Genomic DNA, 18,573 nt, shown 5'->3' with positions numbered 1-18,573 from the left:
CCATCTCATCCCTGGGAATTTACCAAAAGCAAATGAAATCAGCATATGAAAGAGTTATCTGTACTCCCATGTTCATTGCCGCACAATCCACAAAGCTAAAATACAGAATCAACCCAAACGTCCATCAACTGATGACTGGATAAAGAAATTATGTGTACTATGGAATATTACTCAGCCATAAAAATAATGAAATTCTGTGTTTTGTAACAAAATGAAAGCAATTGGAAACCATTATGCTTAGTGAAATAAGCCAGTCCCAAAAAGACAATGTATTTTCTGTTATATGTGGCAGCTACTACAGAATACAAAAAAAAAAATACATACTAACAAAATGGTCTCTTTGGGATATGATTGTGGGGAGCAAGGAAGTGAGGGAAGCATGGCTGTCTTCTTGGAAATGTACCTTTGAAATGTACAAAATCTATTCTGTTTATATAAACAAAATTTTTTAAAAAGAAAATTTCCACTAGTGTTTAATGCACAAGTTCAATGAACTCCCCTCTCTCTGTGTTTCTCTCTCCCCCATTCCCCCTAAACACATTTCTTGGAACTGGGAAGGGAGGTGGTGGATATCTCTGTAGATCTTACACCATTCAGTAAGGACAGAAAGGAGGTGGCTTCTCCAACTGTAGTGTGATTGATAATTCTTTAGGATTGAAGGTTATCTTTTGCTCTAAGATCTGGAGGCCTTAGATAATTCAGGAATAATAGTAAAAATTAGATTAAGCTGTCCATGTTTGCTTCAATAAGAGACTTATAATTGAACCTCAGTATCAGTTTCTCACCTTTCCAAGAGACTTATAATTGAACCTCAGTATCAGTTTCTCACCTTTCCAAGTCAGTAAGGTATTATTTGCCCTTTCTAAAAAAAAAGTTCTTCATATACTTTCTGTACAAAAATTTTGATTTCTTTATAGGACACCAAAGTTCCAAATTCTTCAAAACGTAAGTTTAGTATTCCACAATCTAGTCCTAATTTATTTGTTTTTTAGGGGGGGTCTTATCCTTCAGATTACCTTCTAAACTCCATTGTTGCTACTTCCCCAACAACTTGCTCTGCCCACAACAGTCTTTTTCTAGTTCAGCATGCTCTACATAGACTGCAATGTCTCTTTTCTATACTGCAAACCCACCGATGGAAGTATCCACTTCTTTCAAAGACAGTCACCGATTCTTCCTTCATCATAAATGCCAATGATTCTGATAAAAGTTAAACAATATGTTAAATGTCTCAGCCTCCTAACAATTAATTTGTATCTCCTATGTTATTACTTCCAATTAATATACACTAGATAGATGAATGAAAATTATTTTCCAAGGAATACTGAGATTCATGATACAGGAATTATGCCATACACATCTTTCATCAATACTTCTTCCTAAAGAATAACACAATGCAATTTATGTGGTAAATAGTCAAAAAATATTCAATGGATTAGACTGAAAACTGGAAGTGGTAAACAGAGAACCATGTGACAGTGAAAAATTTATCAATACATTAATAATTTCTGATTTTTGCCTGCACTTACATTGTTAGGCAAAAATAGTGCTTAGCACATTTGATGGGGGAAAATGAAGTCTAAAAGAACTTTCCTGATGCCATTTTGAAGATCATATTTCTGTGCCTAGAAGAGCTTCCCATTTCTTAAGCACACTACTATATAAAACTTTAACGTAGGTTATATTCTCTCCAAGAAACAGTTCAGTAAACTTAGGGGTACTTTGATGCCATTCACATTTCTTCCTTCAGCCTGGGGAAGAGTGTGAACTTAGGTTAAGACTATGGAGAGGCAAAATGAAAATGCATCTGCTTCTCTAACCTGTCAAACATGGATAACAATGCTAAGTTAAATAAGCCATACCCAGAAAGATAAATATCATGTTTTCTCTTACTTGTGAAAGATAATATATACAGAGACTACAAAAACTGTGTAGCTATAATATTTGGTATTTAGTTATAAGTATTGCTTCACTGAATCATATCATGTAAATAACAATATATTCTTCTTTCCCCACATTAAAAAAAGGAAAGGTAGTGAAGAAGACAGTGAGGATTCTTAGAATACCAGTAATGCTTTGCTCTGAACTTGGATGTTGGTTATGAGTGTGCTCAGATATAAAAATTATTTATGGGGTTGGCATTGTGGCCTAGCGGGTAAAGCTGCTGTCTGCAGTGCCGGCATCCCAAATGGGCACCAGTTTGAGTCCCAGCTGCTTCACTTCCTATCCTGCTCTCTGCTATGGTCTTGGAAAGCAGTAGAAGATGGCCCAAGGCCTTGGGCCCCTGCATCCGCATCAGAGACCTGGAAGAAGTTCTAGACTCCTGCTTCAGATGGGCACAGCTCCACCCATTGCAGCCATTTTGGGAGTGAACCAAGGGATGGAAGACCTTTCTTTCTCTCTCTCTCTCTCTCTGTCTCTAAAGAGCTCGCTCTCTCTTTCTCTCCGGCTCTCTCTCTCTCTGCCTCTCCTCTGTCTGTGTAACTCTGACTTTCAAATAAATAAACAAATCTTTAAAAAATATTTATTTGTACACTTATGTGCATTTCTTGGTATATATGTTACATTTCAATAAAATACTTACATAAAAGAGTGCTTTCTTCCCTTATTTAATTGAGAGGTTGATTTAAGCTGGACCTTACTGTCATCCAAATTTATTTAATTTTTCATTTTCATTGAGTATATGGCCAAATTAAATTATCAAAAAATGATGAAGGAAATAAAAGTTTGCTGGGCGAAATCAGATCTTCCTTATTTGCTTCCATTTTGTTATCTTTTTCAATAATGCTTTAGGGGGTTGGATTAAGATGGCACAGTATGGAGAGAGTTTACTGCTCTAGTCTAGGGGAAGATAGTTTTAAAACAGTGAAGAGTACAGTCTCAGGGAAGAGTCAGAGAAAAAGCAGCAGAGGAAACTCCATGCAAGTAGAGGGACACTGTGGACCTACATGGAGGGTGTGGACATGCACAACTCATGACCACAGCTACCACTGAGAGCCTCCACACCACTTTGGAGAGTGGGGTGAGACCAGATTGCATCAGCCCAAACCGCTGTTGATAAAACTGCAGGAAAAGCTTGGAGGGAATCTGGCTTGGAGCCCTATGGCAGATAGTGAACCTGCCAAACTAGAGGAGAAAAAATGGGGGGCCCATTTCTCTCTCTGATCACCATGTAACCAATGGCATCCTGCAACAAGCTAATAGAGAACAGGCACCCTTTTGGACATCTGTAAGTTTTGCCAGCTCCTTTCCATACCCAGTAACCAGCCCAGTAGAGACTCCTGCAATTGGCAGGGAGAACTGACTGGGGGGCTGGGTGCCCATGACTGTGGGAGACTTTTATGTTGGGACTGTGAGATCATTAAGGCTGCATGGGCAGACTAAGGGTGTGGCTGAGACTTTGGGAAGTCATTGTGGGAGGCTCCACAAGCTCAGGACTCCCTGATTCCCTGGTGAGGGACACTGCTGTGGAAACTGTGCTAAAACCGGAAACTGCACAGATCCTTTGTGTGGTTCTTGTGGGAGAGCAGAGGAATATTATACTTGCTGAGGCTGGAGCCCAGGCACTGTTCTCCTTCAAGGAGAGGAGGTGACTTGGTCTATAACAACAGAACAGAACAAATCTCCCCTATGATAAAAAAAGAGGAGGTTTACCACAGCCAATATGGGTGTCACCTTGGACACCCCCTTCACCCTGCAGTACTGAACAGAAGTCCCTGCTCATATCCACCTGATGCATCTAGGTATACACTGAAAAAGAAGATACTCTACTAATCCACAGAGGGATAGTCCAATGATAAAAGCTGCCACAGGAAACACACACACACACACACACACACAAAGAAACCAATGAGTGTCTCCACAAATGCTGAATAATAAACACACCAAATCAAGAAACAAGAAAAAGAAAGACAACATGACACTCCCAAATGAACACAACACTTTAATACTATATTATGAAGATGATGAGAATGAAGAAATGCCAGAAATGGAATTCAAATGATTGATCATATGATTACTTAGAGCAATCAGAAGCAAATGCACACATTAATGAAATCCGTACATGACATGAAAGAATATTTTTCCCATGAAATTAAGATCTTAAAGAAAAATCAAAATGAAATCTTGGAAATGAATAATTCAGTAGAACAAATGAAAACTATGGTGGGAAGCCATAACAACAGACTCACTGAAGCAGAAGAAAGAATATCCACTTAGAAGAGAAATCTCTGGAAATTTTACAGTCAGACCAAAAAAAGAAAAATAAAGAAATTAGAAAACTAAAAAACAGTGTTGGAGAATTATGGGACACTATCAAATGACCCAACATATGGGTCTTAAAGGATTTCCTTAAGGTGTAGAAAGAGAGAAAGAATTAGTGAAATAATAACAGAAAACTTCCCTATTTTGGAGAAACAAAGGGAAATGCAAGTACAGGGAGCAAACAGAACTCCTAATAGACATGACCAGAAAAAATCTTCACCAAAAATATTGTAATAGAACTATTCAAAGTAAAACATAAAGACAAAATTCTAAAACATGCCTCAGAGAAACACCAGATTACTTTCAGAGACATTCCAATTAGACTCACAGCCAAGTTCTCATCAGAAACCCTACAGAATAGAAGAGAATGTTGAGATATATTCCAAGTCTTATGACAAAAAAACTATCAACCCAGAATACTGTACCCTCCAAAGTTCTCATTTATGAATGAAGGTGAAATAAAGACTTTCCATAACAAACATAAAATCAAAAAATTTTCCACCACAGTCCAGCCTTACAAAAGATACTTAAGGATGTGCTACACACAAAACACAAAAATATGGTTTTCACTATGAAAGAAGATGAAGGCAGAATATCTCCCAGTAAAATACAAATAAAATCCAAAGTAAACAATAGGAACATTTATGGAAAAATGGTAAGGCCAAGTCATTACTTATCAATAGTCACCTTGAGCGTAAACGGCCTTAACTCTCCAGTTAAAAGAAACAGACTGTCTGAATGGATTAAAAAAGAAAACTCATCTCTTTGCTGCCTACAAGAAACAAACCTCATCAATTAAGTTATAGGCAGACTGAAAGTAAAAGGATGGAAAAAGATATTCCCTGTCAACAGAACCTAAAAGAGCTGGAGTAACCATTCTAGTATCAGATATAATAGATTTCAATACAAAATCTGTTAAAAGAGACAAATAAGGGGACTATGTAATGAATAAGCGATGAAATCGACAGGAAGAGGTAACTATTATAAAGGTATATGAAACTAATTAAAGGGCACATGACTATTTTAAAGAAATGTTAGTAGATATAAATAGATACACAGACTCCACTACAATAGTAATGGGGTACCACAATACCCTACTCTCAACAATGGACAGATCAACCAGACAGAAAATCAGCAAAGAAACAACAATTAGTGGACACTATAGTCCAACGGGACCTAAAAGATAGATACAGAATCTTTCATCCTACAGTTGCAAAATATACATTCTTCTCAGCAGTGCACAGATCTTTTTCTAGGATTGACCACATGTTAGGTGATAAAGCAAGTCTCAGCAAATTCAAAAAGAATGAAATCATACCATGCATCTTCTCTGACCACATGGAATAAAGCTGGAAATCAGCAACTCAGGAATCTACAACATATGCAAATACATGGAGACTCAGATACATCCTCCTGAATGATCAGTGGGTCATTCAAGAGATCAAGAGAAATCAAAAGATTTCTGGAAAAAATACGAAGACAACAATACAACTTCAACACAAAAATATCAATCAATACCCAACAATCTAAAACTCATAGGATACAGTAAAAGCCATGTACACAGGAAAGTTGATAGCAATTGGTGCACAAATCAAGATATTGGAAAGGCACCAAATAAATGAGCTATCAATGCATCTGAAGGATCTAGAAAAACAAGAGCAAACCAAACCCAAAACAAATGGGAGAAAAGAAATAATTAAAATTAGAGAATAATCAAAATTGAAACAAAAAAAGGTCAGTAAAATGAAAAGCTGATTTTTCATAAACATTAACAAAATTGACACATCACTTGCCCAAAATGATCAACCAGGAGAGAGAAAATCCAAATTAATAGAGATGAAAAAGGAAATATAACAGACAGCAAAGAAATAAAAAAGAATCATCAGAAATTACATCAAAGAACTGTATGCCAACAAACCGGAAACCCAGAAGCTATGGATAGATTCCTGGACACATACAAACTACCAAAATTGAGCTATTAGACATAGAAAATCAAAACACCCATAACCAAGATGGAAACTGATTCAGTAATAAGGGCTCTCCCAAGACAAGACAAGGACCAGATGGCTTAACCACTAAATTATACCAGACATTTAAAGAACTAACTCCAATGCTTCTCAAGCTATACAAAACAATTGAAATAGCAATTCTTTCTATGAAGCCAGCATCACCTTAATTCCTAAACCTGAAAAACATACAACTGAGAAAGAGAACTACAGACCAATTTCCCTGATAAACACAGATGCAATGATCTTCAACAAAATTCTAGCCAATCGAATCTAACAACACAACAGAAAGATCACCCATCCAGGACAAATGAGATTTATCCCTGATATGCAGGGAAGGCTCAACATTTTAAATTTAATCAAGGGATATATCACATTAACAAAATGTTGAACCAATACTAGTTGATTATCTCAATATGCAGAGAAAGCACATGATAAAATATAGCATTCTTTCAAGAAGAAAACCTTAAATAAATTGGGTATAAACATACCTACATGAAAACAATCAAGGCAATTCATGACAATCCCACTGCTGGCATCCTATTGAATGGGGAAAGGTAGAAGAATTCCCACTGAGATCCAGAGGCAGAAAAGAATGCGCGCTCTCACCACTGCTATTCAATACAGTCCTGGAAGATGTAGCCAGAGCCATTAAGCAACAAGAAGAACTCAAAGGGATACAAATTGGGAAGGAGGAAGTAAAACTATCCCTATTTGCAGATGACATGATCCTATATACAGGGGATCCAAAGACTCCACTAAGAGATTACTGGAACTCAAAGAAGTGTTTGGTACAACAGCAGGATATAAATCAGCACACAAAAATAAACAGACCTTGTATACACAATGTCATGGCTAAGATAGAACTTCTAACATCAACCTATTCACAATAGCCACAAAAAGCAAAATACCTGGGAAAATTTAACCAAGGATGTCTAAGAACTCCATGATGAGGACCACAAAACATTAAAAAAAAAAGAAATTGAAAATACAGGGACTCCAAGATGGCAGAATAGGGAGGGAGCTCATTGATAGTCCAGGAAAAGATAGTTTAATAAAAGTGGAGATACTGTAGTCTCAGGAAAGAGGGAAAAAGCTGAAAGAAAACACTGCTGGAATTAGCGGGACACAGTGGACCTACGTGGAGGGCACGGGTGCCCATGGCTTGGGAAACCAGCTGCCGAGTCTATACACCAGTGCTGGAAAGGGTAGTGAGGAGAAACCTGAAGCAGAAGCCTGAGACATTGGCGGAAAAGCAGCAGGAAGAGCCTAGAGGAAACGAGGCTTGAAGCCCCATGGGGAAAAGTTCAACAGACTAACTAGAGGAGAGAAAAAATAAATAAATAAAAGGGATCGGTACGGACACGATTCTCTCTCTACTCACCTTACAAAGGTGGGGAAAACATTACAGCAGGCGCCATTCTGGACATATGTAACAGCTGTGCCAGCTTGGGATGCACCTGCCCTCAGCCAAACAGAAGAACCTGACTCTGGTGCAGAGAAATAACAGGAGACTAAGACCTAGTGAATGTGTGGAGCTTATGAACCTGGACTGTGAAAACAAAACAAAATAAAACAAAACTGAGGGTGTATGGGAGAACTCACAGTGTGGCTGAGACTCGAGTGGTCTCAATGGGAGACACCACAATTTCGGGCGGCTTTTGCTACCCAGTGAGAGACATTGCAGGGGAATCTGAGCTTACACTGAGGGCTGCACAGATCCTTTGTGTGGTCACTGGGACAGAGCAGACAAATATTATATCCACTTGGGCTAGCACTTAGGCACTCAATGCCATCAAATAGAAGAGCTCAGCTGAGTGGAATTACTTCCATTCTGAATAAAGAGAGAGAGAGAGAAATATTCAACACGCCAAACCTGGGTGTGTCACCTTTGGTATACCCTTAATCATGAAGAACCCACCAGAGCTCTCTGGCCACACTCACCACAAGCCTCTGGAGATTCACCAAACACAGACAGTCCACTTAATCTAGAATCATAATATAATGAGAAAAGCCACCACAGCAATAAAAACAAACAAACAAACAAAAACAGAAGAAGAAGAAACTAAAGAACATCTCCACAATGCCAAACAACAAATGCAGAAACCAAGAAAGAAGAACAAGGAAGACATCGTAATGCTCCCAAATGAACATGACACTCCAATACTAGATTATAAAGATGAGATAAAAGAAATGCAAGATACGGATATCAAAAATTTATATGAACATTTAGAAATTATCAAAAACAAATGCATGAACTACAGAAATCCATGCAGGATAGGACAGAAAATCTCACTAATGGAAATGAAATCTTAAGTAGGAATCAAATGAAATGAAGAAACTAGTAGAACAAGAAAGTGTGATAGTGAAGAGAAATCAAAATGAAATGAAGAATTCAACAGAATAAATAACAAGCACATTTGAGAGTATTAAAAACAGAATCAGTGAAGCAGAAGAGAGAATATTGGACTCAGAAGACAGACCACAGGAAAGTATACAGTCAAACCAAAGAAAAGAAGAGGAAATTAGAAATCTAAAAATAATTGTTGGGAATCTACCGAATACTATTAAAAAATGCAACATTCGGGTTCTAGGAGTTCCTGAAGGCATGGAGAGAAAAAGGATTAGAGGGCCTTTTTATTGAGATACTAGCAGGAAACTTCCTGGGTTTTGAAATGGAAAGAGACATCCAAGCACAGGAAGAACATAGAATCCCCAATAAACTTGACCAAAAAAGATCCTCACCACGACACGTTGTGAGAATCAAACTCACCAGAGTGAAACATAAAGAAAAGATTCTAAAATGTGCAAGGGAGAAACGTCAGATTACTCTGAGGGGATCTCCAATTAGACTCACAGCAGACTTCTCATCAGAAACCTTACAGGCTAGGAGTGAATGGTGAGATATAGCCCAAGTACTAAGAGAGAAAAACCGCCAGCCCAGCTCTCATTTGTGAATGAAGGTGAAATAAAGACCTTTCATAGCAAACAGAAATTGAAAGAATTAGTCACCACTAATCCAGCCCTGCAAAAGATGCTAAAAGATGTGTTACACACAGAAACACAGAAACACGGCCATCAGTATGAAAGAAGGTAAAGGAATAAAACCTCCCAGTAGAAGATCACAGGATGTTCAAAGCATATATTAGACTGTAATTTTCTTTCAACGTTGCATCTTTCTCAGGCTTAGGGATTAAGGTGATGTGGGCTTCATAGAAAGAATTTGGGAGGATTCCCTCTATTTCAATTGTTATGAATACTTAGACAAGAATTGGAGATAGTTCTTCTTTCAATGTCTTGTAGAATTCAGCCGTGGATCCATACAGTCCTGGGCTTTCCTTGGTCAGGAGGGACTTTATTACTGATGCAATTTCTGTCTCAGTTATGGGTCTGTTTAGGTTTTCTATGTCTTCCTGGTTCAATTTAGGTAGGTTGCATATGTCCAGGAATCCATCCATTTCTGATAGATTTCTCTGTTTGTCAGCATACAACTCTTTGTAATAATTTCCGATAACTCTTTTTATTTCTGTGGTGTCTGTGGTTACATTCCCTTTTCCATCTCTGATTTTATTCATGTGGGTATTTTCTCTTCTCAGACCACAGTAGAATGAAGCTGGAAATTAGCAACTCAGGAATCCCAAGAGCATAAGCAAACACATGGAGACTGAATGACATGCTCCTGAATGAACAGTGGGTAATAGAAAAAATCAAAAGAGAAATCAAACACTTTCTGGAAAAAATGAGGGTAACAACACAACATATCAAATTTTATGGGATACAGCAAAAGCAGTGTTAAGAGGAAAGTTTATAGCAATAGGTGCTTACATCAAGAAATTGGAAAGGCACCAAATAAAATGAGCTATCAATGCATCTCAAGGATCTAGAAAAACTGCAGCCAACCAGACCCAAATCTAGTAGGAGAAGAGAAATAATTAATATCAGAGAAGAAATCAACAGGATTGAATCAAAAAAATTACAAAAAAATCAGCAAAATGAAGAGCTGGTTTTTTGAAAAAATAAACAAAATTGACACCCCATTGGCCCAATTAACTTTAAAAAAGCAGAAAGAAGACCCAAATCAATAAAATCAAAGATGAAAAAGGGAATGTAACAACAGAAACCATAGAAATAAAAGAGTCATCACAAATTACTACAAAGAATTGTATGCCAGCAAACAGGGAAATCTATCAGAAATGGATAGATTCCTGGAGACAGGAATCTGGCTAAAATGCCATGAGAGTATTTCAGGCATGGAAAGCCAAGACATTGTGTCAAAAAAATTACCTAAATGAAAGATCTCTGTGAGTGAGATCCTAGCGGAAGGAACGGGCCATCAAAGAAGGAGGTACCTTTCTCTGAAGGGAGGAGAGAACTTCCACTTTGCCGATCACCTTGTCTAAATAAGATTGGAGTTGGTGAACTTAAGAGGCTTCCATAGCCTTGGCAGCTCATGACAAGAGCCTCAGGTGATTACTGACATCATAAACAAGAGTGTCAAATTGTTAAGTCAACAACAGGAGTCACTGTGCACTTACTCCTCATGTAGGACCTCTGTCCTTAATGTGTTGTACTATGTGAATTAATGGTATAACTAGTACTCAAACAGTACTTTATACTTTGTGTATCTGTGTGTGTGCATACTGTTGAAATCTTTACTTAGTATGTACTAAATTGATCTTCTGTATATAAAGATAATTGAAAATGAATCTTGTTGTGAATGGGATGGTTCAGGGCATAGGAGATGGGATGGTTGTGGGTGGGAGGGAAGTTATGGGGGGGAAGCCGCTATAATCCAAAAGTTGTACTTTGGATATTTATATTTATTAAATAAAAATTTTTAAAAAAAGTAATGGAAGATGCAAAGAAATGGAAAAATCTTCTATGTTCATTGATTGGAAGAATCAATATCATCAAAAATGTCCAGACTTCCAAAAGCAATTTATAGATTCTATGTGTTACCGATCAAAACAGCAATACATTCTTCTCAGATGTAGAAAAAATGATGCCAGAATTCATATGGAAACACAGGACGTCCCAAATAGCTAAAGCAATCTAATACAACAACAAGAGTAAAAGCTGGAGCATCACAATATCAGATTTAAAGACATAATACAAGGCTGTTATAATCAAAACAGCCTAGTACTGGTACAAAAAGATATAGATAGACCAATGTAATAGAATAGAATCACCAGAAATCAATCCAAGCATCTAGAACCAGTTTATATTTGACCAAGGAGCTAAAAGCAATGCCTGGAGGAAGGACAGTCTCTTCAACAAATGGTGCTGGGAAAAGTGGATTTCCACATGCAGAAGTATGAAGCAAGACCCCTACCTTGCAGCTTATTAAAAATTCACTCAACATAGATTAAAGATCTAAATCTATGACCTGACACTACCAAATTATTAGAGAACATTGGGGAAACCCTGCAAGACCTTAGCATAGACAAGGAGTTGTTGGAAAAGATGCCAAAGGCACAGGCAGTCAAAACCAAAATTAACAAATGGGATTACATCAAAATGAGATTTTGAATTGCAAAAGAAACAGGAGAGTGAAGGGGAAACTGAATGAATGGGAGAAATTATTTGCAAACTATGCAACTGATGAAAGATTAATAGCTAAATTATATAAAGAGATCACTAAACTCAACAACAAAACAAACAACCCAGTTAAGAGTTGGGCAAAAGGCAAACAGATATTTTCCAAAGAGGAAATCCAAATGGCCAATAGATACATGAAAAAAATGTGCAGGATCACTAGCCATCAGGGAAATGCAATTCAAAATCACAATGAAGTTTCACCTCATCCCTGTTAGAATCACATTCATACACTGTTGATGGGAATGTTAATTGGTAAAGCCATTATAGGAGATAGTATGTAGAAATATCACAAAACTGGATATAGACCTACCATATGACCCAGCAATCCCACTCCTGAGAATTTATCCAAGGAAATTGAACTCAGCAAATTGAGTTATCTGAACCCCCATGTTTATTGCAGCTCAATTTACAATAGCTAAGACTTGGAATAAACCCAAATGCCCATCAGTTGAAGACTGGGTAAAGAAATTATAGGTTATGTACACCATGATATACTACACATCAGTAAAAAGAAAAAAGAAATCTGGTCATTTGCAACAAAACGGATGAACCTGGAACACATCTTACTTAGTGAATTAAGCTAATCCCAAATGGACAAATACCATACATTCTCTCTGCTCTATGATAACTAATAGAGCACCTATACAGCAATCTGTAGAACTGAAATTGACACTTTGAGAAGCAATGACTTAAACAGACCTCATCTTTACTGTGAGGAGCAGTTGTTTGGTTTTTTTTTTTTTTCATATTATTTGGTGAACTCTTAACACAGTTTTAATCATATGTGTATAAAGTTAATTAAAAATACATCTTAGTAAAAAATTAGAGTGGAAATAAGGGAGGGAGGAGGAAGATGCATGGGAGTGTGGGTGGGAGAGCAGGCACAGTGGGAAGAATCACCATGTTAGTAAAATTGTAATTATGAAGTGTATGAAGTTTCTAACTGTACAGCAGTATAGTTTTGCATACACTCCTATAGACTTACTTCTAAGGGTGATTTTAAAAAACTTGCCATGGGACCCAAAATCCCATTAAGCTGGGCAGAAAAAATACCATTTTAAGTGTTAAAGTGATCATATAAATAGGATTAACTGTTTCATAATAATAATAGAATTAAAAAGTAGTGAATGCTCCCACATGGGAAACAGTCCACACAGCAGACTCTAAAATGACAATATTTAAAGCACTCTGACCTCAGAATCAGCCCTTTGGGCATTCTGGTCTGGCTGAAAAGCCCAGGAGAACATTTCAGGCATGGAAAATCAAGACACTGTGGCAAAAAAAAAAAAATGTCCTACGTGAAGGAACTCTGTGAGTGAGACACCAGTGGAAAGAAGTGGTCATCAAAAACAGAGATACTTTTCTCTGAAGTGAGGAAAGAACTTCCACTTTGCTTATGGCCTTGTCTAAACACTGACAGAGTTTGTGGATTCAAAAGGCTCCCATATTCTAGGCAGCTCATGTCAAGAGTCTTGGGTGATCATTGATATCATACATAAGAGTGTTAATTGTTAAATTAACAACAGGAGTCACTGTGCACTATCTTCCCATGCAGGACCTCTGTTCTCAAAGAGTTATATTATGAGAGTTAACAGTAAAACTCATTCTCAAAGATTTATTTCATTTTAGTGTATTAAGTAGAAGATATTCTTAAGTCTCATAAGTTTTAGTTACGCCTAAGTGTCCAACTCCATTGCTTGTTTTCTTAGTTATCAAGGACTTCCTTTCTTTTAATGTATTAAGTGCAGATTATTCTTATGTCTCATAAGTTACAGTTACATCTAAATGTGCACAAAAGATGCATATATATTGGGTGCCTCTTTAAAGTTAATTAAATTTCTAAAAAAAAGTGAAATTAACTTTGAAATGCAATGACTTCGAACAGCCCTTGTCTCAACTGTTGAGGAACAGTTTTTTTGTTGTTATTGTTTTATTTTTTTGTGTGCAAATTGTTGAACTCTTAAAATAGAGTGGATTTTCTGTGCATAAATTTAATCAAAAATTGATCTTAGTGGAGAATGGGACTGGGAATGGTAGAAGGAGAAGGAGAGCTGGGAGTGTGGGTGGAAGAGTGAGTATGATGGGAAGAATCACTATATTCCTAAAGTTGTAATTATGAAAATCATGAAGTTTGTATTCCTTAAACAAAAGGTTTCTTTGGAAAAAAAAATAGTAGTAAAATAAAAAAATAATAATGCTTTAAAATTATATTTTTACTTACAAATCTTTACATTTAATTGCCTATTTTCCTATAACTGATTTTTAGTGTTAAGTACCTCTTGTATTTTGGTATGCAATGATTCATTGGACATATGAAATATATTTGAAGGTAGGGAGATTAAGATAAAAAGAAGACAGGAATGATAGAAGAAAATAAAAAGAAGTTGAGGATTAAGTAATATAAGGTAGTTTCAAACATACTTAATATCTAATAAATTGGTAGGATAGAGTCAACAGAATTCTGCTTTCCTAAGGATATTTTTACCATAAATAATTGTTAAATGCTAAAAGAGATGGATTTGTTGACCCTGATTGGATGTTACACAAAGTTTATATCTTCAAAACATTACATAGTACCACATAAATATGTCTAATTTTTATGTTAAGAAAGACAGATATGATGAACCTGATCCAGGTAGAAAACATGAATGTAAATATAGATAAACAAAGAGTAACTTCTTCAAGGATTATGGATGAATTCCATGAAGACAAAAGTGTCTGTACATAAAAATTCAACTAAGAACACTACGCAGCAATGAGAGGAAAAGCGAAGCTGTTTTCAGACACTTCAGATGTATAATATAAGCAGAAATTCATTTTCCATCTTCCTGTAGAGAGGTACCTTTGGAATCAAGAAGATCTTGTAAGGTAGTAGCAATGATCAGGGTATGGGAAGTACCCATAGAGAGACTGCAGTGTGCCAGCTGAGGGGCACTAGTGCTCAAAAACTTGGAGATGGACTCAATGTATTCTGGTGAAAACATTACCACCCACTGGAGCCTTTGGAAATTGCACTCTAGGAATTAATCACAGTGGCCAGGAAAAAATTGAATGCCAGAAGTGGTGGCATAAAGCCCAAAAATGACTGGACTCATTCCTCAGTACATTTGATTCAGCCCATTGGGGTTTTCATAAGTACTTGAGGGGCATTTGCTGTGAAGTCCTATGTGAACAAATGGAAATTCCCATATGACCTGCTGAGACCCCATCTGTACCTTCAAGCAGATGGAGTCAAAAGAAATCCTAGGTACCTGCCAACACCCATCTAAGAACAACATTGCTAGAGATCAAATCCTACTATTCTCTTACTGACATTCAATTAAATATGAACATCATAAATATAAGCGTGTCAAATAAAAACTGTTAGAAATAAGCACACTTAGATCATTCTCCAATGAATCCACATTTTAGATTCACCATATTTTTAACAAAACAACTTGATGTGGTATCATCCTTTTATAGCCAAATTTAATAGTTTTATTAGAAATAAACTGTTCTCCTGCTTTGTCTTATTCAAGCCATTTTAAATCTATATTCAAAGAATAGTTATATTAGTTTTGCCAGTAGGTTATATGTTTTCCTAGTTTTTTCTTGTTTTTCTTTTTTCTATATTTCTATTAATATAGAGAACAGATTTCATGAATTTCATAGAAATGATTATCAGAATATGACCATTTCCTCCTTCCTTCCCTCCTCATTCCTTTCCTTTTCTTAAGTTTTTGTGATAACACACTTTCAACTTACTTTCCAATCACAGGTTCCATGCTCATGTAAACAACACTCTACAAGTATACAGTAGATCTCTTTTACACAGGGGTACAGACAAGGGTTATAGAAAACAATCAAACCACAAAATGTCAATTTAGCCCAATATGCATTTTTAATAGTCTATATACTGGCTACAACAATCAGAGAAAACATATGATATTTGTCTTTTTGGGTCTGACTTACTTCAGTAAGCATAATCATCTCTAGTTGCATCCATTTTGTTGCAAAAGACAGCATTTCATTTTCTAATGGCTGAGTAGTATTCTATTGTGTACATGTACCACGTTATCTTTATGTAGTCATAAAGTTGATGGACCTCTGGGTTGATTCTATACCTTAGTTATCTTCAAATGAGCTGCTATAAACATGGTGAAACAGGTAACTCTTCAAATGCTGATTTATTTCCCTTTCAGTATATTTGATTAGATGGCTAGATCATAGGGTAGATTTTCAGATTTCTGAGGAATCTCCAGACTGTCCTCCATAATGCTTGTACATTACCACCAAAATTGTGTATTACAGTACCTTTTTCTTCCATATCCTCACCAGCAGTTTTTACTTTTCTAATTGGTATGAGGCAAAACTTCATTGTGGCTTTTATTTGCATTTCCCTGATGGCTAGTGATCCTGAGAAATTTTTCATATGTCTATTGCTTGTTCACATCCTTAGCTAATTTCTAGTTTTTTTTTTATTTTTTTAAACTTTTATTTAGAAAATATAATTTTCCAAAGTACAGCTTATGGGTTACAATGGCTTTCCCCCTCCATAACTTCCCTCCCACCCACAACCCTCCCCTTTCCCGCTCCCTCTCCCCTTCCACTCACATCAAGATTCATTCTCAATTATCTTTATATACAGAAGATCAATTTAGTATATATTAAGTAAAGATTCCATAAGTTTGCATTCACACAGAAACATAAAGTGTAAAATACTGTGTGAGTACTAGTTATAGCATTAATTCACATTGGACAACACATTAAGGACAGAGATCCCACATAAGGAGTAAGTACACAGTGACTCCTGTTGTTGACTTAACAATTTGACACTCTTGTTTATGGCGTTAGAAATCTCCCTAGGCTCTAGTCATGAGTTGCCAAGGCTATGGAAGCCTCTTGAGTTCGCTGACTTCGATCTTATTTAGAGAAGGTCTGATCATATTTAGACAACCTTATAGTCAAAGTGGAAGTTCTCTCCTCCCTTCAGAGAAAGGTACCTCCTTCCTTGATGGCCTGTTCATTCTACTGGGATCTCACTCGCAGAGACCTTTCATTTAGCTCTTCTTTTTTTTTTTTTTTGCCAGAGTGTCTTAGCTTTCCATGCCTAAAATACTCTCATGGGCTCTTTAGCCATTTTCAAATGCCTTAAGGGCTGATTCTGAGGCCAGAGTGCTGTTTAGGACATCTGCCATTCTACGAGTATTCTGTGTATCCCTCTTCCCATGTTGATCATTCTCTCCCTTTTTTATTCTATCAGTTAGTATTCTATTTAATGAATACATATTTCATATTTACAGCTTTAGGAATATAGTGATTCTTCCCTTTATACCCACCCTCCCATGCCCACTTCTGTCCCAACTAATACTACCTCTTCCATCTGATTCTTCAAGAATCATTTTTAATTAACTTTATATACAGAAGACCAACTCTATACCAAGTAAAGATTTCAACAATTTGTATCCACACATACACACAAAGTATAGAGTACTGTTTGAGAACAAATCTTACAATTAATTCTCATAGTTCAACTCAGTAAGGACAGAGTTCCTACATGGGGAGTAAGTGCACAGTGACTCCTGGTGTTAATTTAACAATTAATACTCTTATGTATGATGTCTGCCATTGACATCAGCTGCCAAGGCTATGGAAGCCTTTTGAGTCTACATAATCTGCCAGCACTTAGATAAGACTATAAGCAAATTTGAAGTTCTCTCCTCCTTTCAGAGAAAAGTACATCCTTCTGTGATGGCCCCTTCTTTTCACTAGGGTCTCAGTCATAGAAATCCTTCATATATATCATTTTTTACCACAGTGTCTTTGGCTTTCCATGCCTGAAATGCTCTCATGGGCTTTTTAGCCAGATCCAAATGCTTAAACGGCTAATTCTGTGGTAAGAGTGCTGTTTAAGGCATTTTTCATTCTATGAGTCTGCTGGGTTGACTACTTCCAATGTTGGAACTTTCTCTCCTTTTTAATTCTATCTATTGTTATCACCAGACACTTGGTCTTATTTATGTGATCCCTTTGGCACTTAATCCTATCTATATTATCAATTACACACTTACTATGATCATTTTAACATGTAAGATGGCATTAGTACCACCCAGATTAATAGGATTTGGAGACTGATGGCAAGGTTTTAGCTTTACCCTTAGAGGTAAGACCATGGGAATGTGTGAACTGTACATCTCCTCCCTCTCTTATTCCTATTCTTATTTTTTACTGGGATCTATTTTCAATTGATTTAATGCACCTACAATTAATTCTATGCTAAGTAAAATGTTAAATTAATGGTATTAAGTAGAAAAATAATAATAAAAAATGAAACAAAACAATAAACTCTTCCTTGACCATCAAGACAAGGGCTTTTCAAATCATTGCTTCTTATAATGTCGATTTCATTTCTACAGGTTTCCTTTTAGGGACCCTGTTAGTTATCACAGATCAGGGAGAACACATGGTATCTGTCCCTTTGGGAATGGCTTATTTCATGAAGCATGATGTTTTTTAGATGCATTCATTTTGTTGCAAATAACCGGATTTCAGGGATTTTTTTGTTTGTTTTTTTTACCACTGTATAGTATTCCATGATGTATGTATCTTATAATTCCTTTATCCAGGCTTCTCTATTATGGGCATTTAGGTTGATTCCATCTCTTAGATATTGTGAATTACTTAGATCATTTCTTATCTGGGTTTATTTTTTTTTTAAGTTTCTTGT

The sequence above is a fragment of the Oryctolagus cuniculus genome, chromosome 8 (genome assembly GCF_051225735.1).
Source record: "Oryctolagus cuniculus isolate XC-2025 breed Fujian yellow rabbit chromosome 8, ASM5122573v1, whole genome shotgun sequence".
In the NCBI taxonomy this organism is placed as follows: domain Eukaryota; kingdom Metazoa; phylum Chordata; class Mammalia; order Lagomorpha; family Leporidae; genus Oryctolagus; species Oryctolagus cuniculus.
Note: the sequence above shows the minus strand (reverse complement) of the source record.